Source organism: Pinus tabuliformis, chromosome 3_2 (assembly GCF_031772625.1).
Source record: "Pinus tabuliformis cultivar Carrire ecotype Pingquan chromosome 3_2, CPIR1, whole genome shotgun sequence".
NCBI classification, from domain to species: Eukaryota; Viridiplantae; Streptophyta; class Pinopsida; order Pinales; family Pinaceae; genus Pinus; species Pinus tabuliformis.
In genome coordinates, this window is record NC_142302.1 from 57,146,983 (window position 1) to 57,159,117 (window position 12,135).

At 36.0% G+C, this 12,135-nt stretch overlaps 1 pseudogene; it reads left to right on the forward strand.

Annotated features, from left to right (window-relative positions):
• The first annotated feature begins 570 nt into the window (after positions 1 to 570).
• Positions 571 to 1,398, forward strand: LOC149179788 (superoxide dismutase [Fe], chloroplastic pseudogene; annotated as a pseudogene).
• The last annotated feature ends 10,737 nt before the right edge of the window (positions 1,399 to 12,135 follow it).

Sequence of the window (12,135 nt, forward strand, 5' to 3'; positions counted from 1 at the left end):
ACAACTTTACCTTTTCCTTACCCAACTTGACTTATGCATTTAAATCCTCCAAAGCGTTTCTTTTACATATCACCAAGGACTATAAAATATTTTATTATTGTAATGAAAAGTAATAAAATATATTTTCTTATGCCATTAGAACTTGTGCATCGCTTCATGTATAATGTTTATGAATAACTACGCATAGACCTTGAAGGAAGTGCTTCAATCTTATGCAGGTTTTCCTTTAATCTTGTTTTGTTTTAACCAAAATCTTTGGCCACCATGTATCATTCATGAAGCACATAAATATTTATAAAGAAAATTGTTTCAACTTTTGATAAGTAAAATCATTCTCCGCATTAAAATTACCTGAATCTTCACGCACCGATGCAGCTTCATAAGTCGATGTTTTAGTATCTTCAGGTATGTTTGAGCGAATTAGGCGTGCTTCCAGAACTGTTGTTCAATTTGATGAAGTTTTCCACTGGATTTGAGGTCGGAATTTGCAGTCCACGCAGAGCGTAATGTAGATGGATTTCTCGCTGCTAATAATATGGAGTTGGGGGAGATTATCAACATTCTGAAAGAGAGGCTTCAATCGTGGTCTCTTGGGTATAGAGATGGCGCTGCTGCACTGTCCAATTTCACTTCCGCTACTTCCATTGGCTGCACCTGCAAGTTTCATTTCTCATCCAAAACATATACATTTACGAAAAGTAGCAGTTCCCAAGTTTCGAAGTGCTCCACCAACAGTTGCACTTCTTAATTTGAATCCTCCTCCCTATGATTTTGATGCATTAGAACCACATATGAGCAAACAGACTTTGTCTTTCCACTGGGGCAAGCATCATCAAGCTTATGTTGATAACTGTAACAATCAGATTAAGGATACAGAGCTGGCAGAGTGTACCTTAGAAGACATTATTAAGAAAACATATAACAACGGTGATCCTCTTCCAGTATTTAACAATGCTGCTCAGGCCTGGAATCATGAGTTCTTTTGGGAATGTATGAAACCCGGGGGTGGGAAAGAGCCTAAAGGAGAGATCCTTGAACTTATAAAAAGGGACTTTGGTGCTTATGATGAATTTTTAAAGGAATTCAAGCAAGCATCAGCAACACAATTTGGCTCTGGTTGGGCCTGGCTTGTTTTAAAAGACAATAAACTTGTAATTTAAAAAACTCCAAATGCTCTGAATCCTCTTATCTGGGATCATAAGCCGCTTCTGACCATAGATGTTTTGGAGCATGCGTATTACCTTGACTATCAGAATCGACGGCCAGATTACATATCGACATTTATGAATGAGCTTGTTTCCTGGGACGCTGTCAATGCTCGGCTTGATCGTGCCAAGGCTTCTGCAACATGATTGGTTTCTAGGACTTTAGCTTTTACATCTCCTGACAGTTATGCTCTGCATATATTATGAACAAACTCACACGGATGCGCCGAATTGTTCAGCCATAGCGCGTCACTGGATTTTACCGCTAGCTGTTTTAGGAAGCGAGTCTGTCACAAAAAAACCTTCTTGGGAATCTTGAAGGCAGCTAAATTCTTCCTGCAATTTCCAGAGCAATATACTTGCAGATTCAAAGAAAATGCAGAACAGGTATCTTTCTGCTCTGATACCACATATTGAAAATGAAATTAACTCAGATAAACAGATAAATCACACATAAAAACCAGACACACAATATTGGCGGAAAAAGGCTGAAGCCTCGTGCTTCTCTCTCACTTTCATTCATACTAAAAATAATTGAATATAGTGTTACAAATAAATAGATGAGAGATAGCGTTCTCAAGATAGTGCGTGCTATCTTAGACACTTTTGGTTGAGATAATTTCTCCTTTGGTTGAGATAATTTCTCACCAGACACACACCAATATAGGAGTTACCTAAACTAACTCCTATCTTAGAGGAACAACCCAAGAGTTAGGCACAAATTCCTAACTTGGAATATTTAATTTATTTATTTATTTTTGGATTTATTATTGTTTTATGAGAGAGGCTAACATTGAGCCTCTCAGTCGCATGGAAAAACCTACATGGGAGTGACTAGGGCAGAGGATGGAGGAAACTCAGTTAAACCAGCCCATAATTTTTCCAAACTTCTTCCATAGATTGATCATCATTAGAAATACCTCAGGAAGCCCTTGGAACCTCCTCAACACTTCATCAAGTCATTGCGACATCACCATCATCATCACAAGTCAAACTAGGTTGACTTGGATGCCAACCAACAAATATAATAACACCTAGGCCATCAACCTACTCTATAACAACCATACCATCAATACACATCTCCAGAACATGTCAGACATCCTCCAACTCCTGTACAAACAACTCAAAGATATATGACACTTGTATATTCTCTCCAAGCCCTATGTATAACATCATCAACATGAGAGACCTAATCCAAGACATGGACACCTAATCAGCAAGGCTTCTCAGCTCTAACTCCTATAGCAACCACCAACACCTGTATGCAGCAACATAATCAAGAAGATAATCACATATACAATATAACTCCTCCTCTACACAATTGATCATCATGTGAAGGCATCCAAACCAATGCATCACACCACCATCCAACTCAACAACAACAACATGATCATGAGGACCATGACATCCTATAATCACACTCTATATACAACACCTAAAGAGAACGTTTCTTGTTTAGATTTTCATATTGAAAGTGTGAATTGTTTCTCTCACTGGTCTCAAATAAAATCTGGGATAATGGTCTAATTAAAATTCTAGAAGGAGTAATTTCATCCTTATAAAGAAACAAGTCTAAATATCCTCTTGTTCTGGGTATAAAAACACTTCAAAAGGACATAAATTAAAGTATCATTCATATTGAAAAGGGATCCAAGCCTCATATTCTAATTCTGAGCAAAAGAGACCTTAGATTGAATATCTTAAATTCACATCCGACTTATCCTCAAAGCTATAGTAACCATTGATCAAGATAGAATTTGTTGGCCTGCGTAGGTGGCATAAGAAGACAATAATATGTGTGTAGATTCTACAACTAGGGTATATGTCAAATATGATTAGATGAGAATAATAACTTGTATCTGAAACTAAGTACCTAGTCCTAGATTTGGAATTTTTTAACCCTAGGATTGCATCCTCCGTTGTTGCTTAGAAAACCTAGATTAACAAAATTAACATCATGCTTTTAGCATCGCATACTTTGTACTTGTCAATAAGCATTGCAGGCATAAAGATTAAAATTGAGAGGAAACACATCGATAAAGGAAAATCTAGAAGGAGTGTAAAAGGAGCAACTCCAGGTATGTCTAAAACTATAATATTTGCAGAAAAACTTTTTCATTAAAATTATTTTAGATTTTCCTTGTATTACTATCTTATGTTTAGGGTTTTAAATCATAAAGATTCTTGGTAGGAAAATGAATCACTAGATTGAATCTACCTTTGTCATTTTTTCATTCTTGTTAAAATCATAACCTTTAGGGTTTACTATAAAACCATAACTTTTGATGCTTAGGGTATGTTGTCATGCATTAGACCAGGACTAACAATTATAAGTCTTAGTGAAGGCCATGAGGAGAGAATGGCGTCTGGAGAATTGGGTAAGCATCTAAGACTAATACTCCTTAAGGATTATAAATCCAATATAGGTAGTAGTCTAATGACTGATGCTCTTTAAGGATCTAACAAGGTATCCAAGACAAGAGTGGCCGAAGAGGACCGATGTTCTTTAAGGATTGGTAATCCAAGATAATAATAGTACTAAAGGGACATACTTGGTAAAAATTTAGGTGGGGTATGTGCCCTGAGAGGTAGTGTAAAAAGATATTTATTTTGTGTAAAAAGCGTCTTTGAGTCCACCAATTGATTAGGTTGGCCAACCCTTCAAGTGATCAAGGTGTGTTGGTATTTGGGTCTATGGTCTTGGAATTATCATTTGAAGTTCATAAGAAGAGAAGTTGGGTCTATGATCTTGGAAGATTTGCAAAGTAGAAATAAAAAGTTTCTTGAAATCAAATGAAATGAGAAACTAAATCACGCACCGAGTATCCAAGCACTTGGTGGACTAAAGTTGAGTAGTACTTTGATGAGCTGTTTTCGTGTATATTACTCCAACCATAGTTAATATTTCAAATCCAAATATGTGAATGAAAGTACCTGCGAAACAAAGGAAGTAGGGGATCTTTAGTGTAATAAACAACCTAACATTTAATTGTCGATCTAGAAGTTCGTAAACTTAGAGGCGTGGCACTGGAAATGCCAGAGGAGGACTTCAGTAACTTCCAAAATGAAACCCTAATATATCCTTCAAACAACAATCATTATCCACTCCAATCCTGCAATCAAAGGCATTCATTAAGTGAAACCCTAATTATTGTAATACCAATCCTGCAATTTTCTAAAGCAACCCTAATCATTGATCAACTAAAAACAAGTTCAGCCTTTTGACAATTTAAAGAGAAAAACCTTTTGAAAACCACACGTAAACTCCAAAATCAATTTTTCCATGCAATCCAATCAAAGTTATCACTCTAAAAGAAAATGGAAACCTTTCACAAATATTCAAATCAATCCCCAAATTTCATTTAGAAAATTATCTAACAAAACATTGGTGTAATAGATTTTAGATTTCTGTGATCCATTTCTAGATTATAAGAAATAAAAATATGGTACTAATCACATCAAGAAATATTTTGACACGTTTTGAACCAACCAGTGTGGTTCATCGTCAAGACAAGATGAAGAATCAGATCATGGAAGTGGGTTAAATAGATAGACAAATCATTCCAATGGCTATAAGGAAACGACTACTTTTGATTGGGTCAAAAAATAGGTGAAGAATTGTTTTTTTTTTCCATAATCTAAATTAAGACAAACATATATAACTAAATATTAATAATATTTTTCTTTTTCAACTAAATTTGAAAAAACTTTTGACCAAACTAAAAAAATTAATCTTCTAATTATATATATATATATATATATATATTATAATCATAGATTCCAAAAGAACTCAGTGTATTATAAGCCCATCAACTGAAAAGAAATCATTGTGTGCAAAAAAAAGATCTCATAATCACATTGATGTCGTAGTCATTTATCCACACAACTCATAATTATACATTCTCAAAACCATTACTACTAAACTCTAAATATTCACTGGTGCTATAGAAGGTAATAAAAATAATGAATGTAGATAAAGGATTCTTAAAGCAAGCATTGAGACATTATTCTACAAGCAAACAAATATCTACTCCCTATTTTACTCAACTTCCCACACTTGGTATACTACATGTACTCAATGCAATTCTTGTACTGTGAAATGCAAAAAAACCAATAGCCTACCGAGATTGGATATGTAATTATCAAGGAATTTGTGGAATGAATGGGTATCCAGATCAAAAATCTCACCAATGCATTCATCAAACCTGGATCTATCACAGTCCTAGGTTGTTTGGATTACCTTCGATTCATAGCTCATAAATATTAACAGAGTCTTGAAATTCTAGATTCAACTACAACCAAGTGCTTAGGTTGACAAAGATAGAGAAAATAACCACCTTAATCAAGTTCCAAATCTGGGTATTCAACGAGATGATCAACAGAGAGTCAAGGATACATCACTCTGAATCAAATTTTCTTTCAAAGGGAAATAATACCAGATCTAGCACTCAAACCAACACTTAAGGGAATCCACACTAGCAACCGAAACATTTAATTCGATTAACTATTGTGCAAATTATAGACACAATACAATAGCCGCCAAAACATGTGATGAAGACTGGATCTAATGTCTGAATCTAACCTTTTGCTTCAACTATAGTTTCTTCAACTGTATGAAATCAACTTAATCACAAAAATGTTGCATCTATATATATATAGATATATATATATATATGAAAATAAATCGAAGTGGTGCATATAGAAATATATTAATCCGTCATAATTATAGCATTATCAATCACACATTATAAAACACACCAATGCTAAATTTATATATGATACACACTACAGGGGGATGTTGAGCTAGATTGGTGGGTGTTAGTGTCAGTGTCTTCACACTGCCATCAGTGATCAAAATCTGCTCTTTTTCATTTCATAGTAGGAGTCCCATACTGATGAGTCATTCCATTAGGTCATGGATCCACTGATGGTAGGGTTTACTTCAGTTTTTCCCTCATGATATGTACTTGTTGATTTTCTTTCATACTTTTCAATCATGATTCATGTTCATTTTGCAGTCCATTTCATCAAATCCTAGGGTTTGGTTTCATTAGGTCTTAGGGTTTCCTCCATGGTCAAATTCAGTGATTATATGTTAATAATGGTCAAGCACATGAGGAAACTAATAATCATTGTTAAAATCATAAGTTATCAGTTGAGAAGCTGAATATAGTTCTCACCTCAAAACTTGTTTTGAGGTGAAAACAGAGTATTATTGTTTTTTATCTTTCTTCATGATGTAATTTATTGTTTCTATATGTAATATTTGTTCCCAAGCTCCTCCTAAGCTTGTGATGTTACCAAGCATTCGCCACTACAAAAATAAAGTGATTTTGAGCATCAGTTCACTTGCCAAGCAAAAGAAACAAGCATGAAAAAACAGAGCATTGTAAAAGACAAATAAACATTATAAAAGTGGGTTTTCACAAACAAAAAATCAAAAGGTGAAACTATATAAACCCATCTTCCTATTTTTCATCCCATTGTGTCATTATTGAAGATTAAAGAGCCAAGAAGAGAGCAAAGGTCGATTTTCAAGTGTTATTGAGCAAACAGAGCAAAAGTTCTTCGTTTTTGGAGTTTTGGAGCAGCACTGCGCTTTCAACCAGGCACTGCACTTCTAGCCAATTTTCGCAGTGTAAAAATACACAGGCGTTGCGCTTTCAGGCCGGTGCTACGCTCCTGTAGGTGGCACTGCACTTTGTCCAACAGAGCCCCAAATCACCTCAAAACACCAATTCCACCTCAAATTTGCCAAATTTACCTCTTTTACAAGTAAGTACATCAAAATCTCTTATGGTTTAGGTTTTTTACATCAATTTTTTGTGATTTTTCACTCCCAAAATCTAAATGCTAGTTTCTAGGGAAAAACCCTAGTTTTTCTGCAAACTGTCTCATGAATTGAAATCCTCACTCTACTATTGTTTTCTTACTCTATCCATTCTTTTTTATTTTTCCCTAAACTCCACTCACACTCTCCCTAAACCCCACTCCCCCATACATTCTCCCTAAACCCTATTCACACACACATTTTCCCTCCCTCATCCATACACTCTGCCCATTCCATTCCTCCACATCAATTATCCACAACTATCCATATATAACCATATTGTTCACAGCCAAAGGAAAACAATGGAAAGAGACAATGATTATGAGTATGAAGAAGAGACACTTAGTGACAACTCCATGGAGAGACATAGACAATAGAGGAAGCCCCATAAAGGAGGAAAAATCATCAGAGAGGAGCCCACTAGCTTGAGGGAATTACAGGCCTGCCCACTTGTAGTTTCTTGTTTCAGGCATCAAGCATGTTTTGAATTTTGTGAGATGGTGGAGAGAGTTCAATTTCACCACGAGTTGGCCAGACTTTTTGTGACTCATTTGCATAACAATGAGGTGACACTTACCGGAATAACCTTCACAATATCATCAACTGTCATTTTAGAGCCCATTAGAATTCCTAATGTGGGTGAAAAATAATACAAGGGTCAGGACCTTGATGAGAGTTACTATGAGCCTTATATCAAGGCTAAATACAGAAATCAAGTGAAGAGGTTATTCCCCTTTAAGTTTTTGGAAAACAGGTATGTGCCTTTGATGAAGATTATTATCAAGTACTTCACTTGTGAAGGTAGATTCTCTCGGTTGTATGCCTATCACATTAGACTCCTCATGCATTTCACTAGAGTAAAGATGTTGAATCTCCCTTACTTCATGTTTAGAAACATTGAGAAAATGGCACATATTGTACAGAGGAAATCATACCCCCAGCAGTTGAACAGCATATACCATTACTCTTTGATTAAAATCATTATTCTACACCAGCTTAGCCTTCTTAACATTCCATGGGAGACTTTCATTACTCATGAGATGTTCAAAGGTCCACAGATCCCTTCACCAGTGCATCAAGAAGAAGGTGGGCCTTCTAGCCATGGAGAAATAAGGGAGGAGGCCAAGGAAACCAAAACTGCTGAGGTGCTAGTGTATTTAACATATCAGAGAGGCACAAGGAGACATTTTGCAGCTGCTAGGCAAGTGCTTTCTCCACAAGGTGTGGAAGGGGCCTTGCCTTTGTCATCATTCCACAGGCAAATGTTTTCTCCACAAGGTGTGGAAGGGGCTTTGCCTTCATCATCGACAAAACAGGTACAGGTTGAGTAGTTGAGCAAAGGTAAGGAAAAAGTGCAGGAGGAAGATCTTGGTGATGACGAGGAAAGAGCCAAGTTCATCATCAAATATCTAGAATAGAAAAAGAAACAATTGAGTGATAAGCAAGTCCTCATGGAGCTGCAAATGATCAAAGAAAACAAGCAAATGGCTAAAGAGGCTCATGTCAAGTTTACTCCTATTGAGCAAGAGATTGAAAATGATAGGGAAACATGGCTTGAGAGGGTCAACATACATCTTGAAGGACTGATTGAGAAGGCCAACAGGGATAAGAAGATTCTTTGCCACATGGCCTACCATTACATGACCCGCAGCAAAATCTGTAACATGAGGATCAGGAAGCTTAAAGCTAGGTTGAGGAAGGATTTAAAGAGAAAAAAGGAGAAAGATAAGTTAAAAATATTATCTGAAGACTCACTGGCCCATCAAAGCAGCTGATGGTAGTGTCCCATGCCAAATTTGGGCAAGTTTTGAAGATTTTTTGCGTTTTTCAAATTTTGGAATTTTCAACACAGGAAACTGGCCTAGAAGCGCAGTGCCACCGGCGCTGTGCCTTTTCCTGGAGCATAAGATGAAGAAAAGGTTTGCATATTTGTATTTAGGAGGATGAGAACATGCATCCTGAAAATTTTCAAAAGTTTTGAAGCAAATCTAGGTCACCAAAAGGTCCAAAAACTACCAAAAAATGACCTCTCTGCCTCATTTTGGACACACAGAAGTAGTCTTGGGAGATTCAAGTTTTTAGGGGGAAATGACCTCAAAATTCAAAAATTCAAGTTTTTCTAGAAACTATACTTGAATACCTTTCCAATGAGCTATCTTGGGCTCAATTTGGTTAAGGAGAAGGCCTCCAAAAGAAGGTGGAAAGCAGCACTACACTTTTGACCAATTTGCCCAGAAAATCAAAATTTTGCTTGTTTTCACTGTGAATTCACTTTCTCTCTCCTCATGGATGATTTCACTGATGTAATTGATGACATGGCATGTAAATTTAATGGTAAAATAGTCTTATAAGGTAGATTCATTAGTTAGAGGTGGTTTTGAGGCTAATGAATCAGTTTCCATGCTTATAGATGCAAGTAGTTTGACTGTCTATATTCCTGGTCCATGTTTGGAAATGGTTGTAACAACCCCTTTTCTCATGGATTCGACCCCTTATGGTCAAGATCAGTGGTTTTTATGTCTATATTATGTATTTTCTTTGTCATTGGCAAGGGTTGGATACTCTTGGATGCTCTGAACTATATTGTACATCATTGTAAGCAGTTTGGCAAGGAAATTAATAAGAGTTGCAGCTATTTTTATGGGATACCTATGGTATGGTGTTTTTGCATAGTTTCTTCTTTGTTATAAGTTTTTTTACATGTTTTATGTATGCCATCATCTACTTCACTGCTTCTGACTGAATGATATCAAGATAGATAGGTAGAATTCATTGTTTACAGTGCTCTACCTTGGGAAACCATTCAATATTTTATGTTTTCTATTGTTTGAGAAGGATACATGATCTTTACATGCCCTCCTCAGCTCCTCACCAGTCTTAGACATCCCACCTCACTAGATTTCAAGTGCCAAAGCCTATACCTACCTTGCCCCATAGAACACCCTGCATCCCGACCTAATTTCCCAAACTGCCTGGCTCCATTTGATCCACAAAAACCAACAAATTCAATCAAAATCCTCTAAGCTACTATACCTAGCCTAAAATCCCATCTGATCCAGTCATTTTGACTGAGATCCATAAAGGAGAGAGCCCTCTCCCGACTTGGTAGGGCTAGCTACCAGGTTAAGCGTGGTTTGTGGTTACCCTAGAATTGCCTCCCTTCAGCCTGAGGTCAATCTAGGTGATAACAGTGGACCCAACCAAACCAGCTCGACCCCCTATTCGAAGACTTAGATCATGCTTGAGAAATAACCATTCACTGGCACATACATAGGAATGAAAATTGGGCATCAAAACCTTTGTATTGATCAAGTTCAGTCCTTATTACATCAAAGTGAGGAAGATTCAAGTGCCCAGAAAAGGGACCAACCCTCCCAATCTAAACTAGCAACAATACTATGATAACATCATCATCCCTTTTCATAGGGCCATCATTCAATTTATAATGGATTTACAAGATAGATATGGCTTTAGGCCAATTTATGTTATGAACAAATAATTGAATCATATCTATCTATTTTTTAGGAATAGATCTAATAAAATTATTATTCCAAACAAAGGAGATCATATCTGATAATATCTTAACCATTTTCCCTCGGTGGATTAACAAAATTCGATCATGGAAAAGAAATTGGTTCCAGAAATGTCCCAACTATTTGCATGTAAAGTCTCAATTTGAAAAAATAAGTCAAATCTTTGACTTTCCAGTTGGCCACATCGATCATCATCTTATACCTTGACTTGTGATCTAAGTGATTTCCTTGGGAATAGTAATGTACACTCTTTGATTTTAGTATAAGGTCTCCAAGACTGCTAACTGGCCATGGTCCCTCATGGCTACCTCCAACAACAAGTGGTATTTGACTAGTGCAGGTATATGAACTGGTGTAGGTATCCTCAAGGGCGCAGGAATCCAAAAAATTGGTGCAGGAACCTGATGCATAGTATAGGGAGGTGAGTACAGGATCAAGGCTTATTGGCATATGCATAAGGAGATAATTGACCATGGTTTTGAACCTGCAAACACACAAACTATTGTTACTAATCATTTTAATGTTAAATCTTGTTAAAACAAGGGCAGCATGCCAATTAGTAAATATTTACATTAAAATACCAAAAATGCACAAAACAACGATAGTAACCAAACAAAATCATGAGGGGTTTCAAGGTAAAAATGATGAAAACCCAGACAAAACGAAGGCCTGACAGGAGAAGTTAGATGAGATAAATAACTAATAAAATAGAAGAAAAATCGTACCAGTGCCTTGTGCCCAATTAATAGAGTAAGAGTTTCTCCTACTTCCCTGCATGAAAAATGACAGTTTATGGTCTTTCACTCAAATACAACACAATGGTCAAGGAAAGACAAATACTACATGTTTTTTTTTCAAGGAAAACTTTCTTATTTCTTATAAACCTTTATGTAACTCCCACTCGGCAAAGGCATACAACACAAATATCAAACAATTTTTTTTGTCTCACCTAAACCCTTACCATTTTGAGCTATTTTCTTCAAATAGTTGTTCCACTTCAACATCTGAATTGATAATATTTGTCTTACACATATTCCTAAGACCAATGAGGAAAACTTAGATTAAATTTGACCAAATATTACATTTAATTAAATGAATAATTAATAATTAAAAGGAATTTCATACACGAATGCCTGAATGAGATCCTCTTGGTTTTGATAACAAATTTTTTGAGTAGTTTAATCTTGGAGAAAACCTCCCTCCACTCGAAGAAGTAGTAGCAAAGTCAACATTGACTTTGTTGTTTATTTGTTTGATCGAGGGTGTTTTTCTCCAATATTATCCAAATCCTAATTTATATTTTACTAAATAGGGCCAACCACGTGAAGGCGAAATCACTCATGGCCCCTCCCCCCCTTTAACATCGCTTTCAATTCCCCAATACATTATCTATCTTCTATATAGGAAATAGTTGACAGAAAGACATTAAGATACATAAAAAAAACAAATAGAAATCATTCATTCACTCATTTGTAAATCTGCAAGATATTTCATCTCAATAAATTTTATCATAAAAAATATGTTTACATAATATGAGACAAGGGATGTACATAAAAAAACATATAGC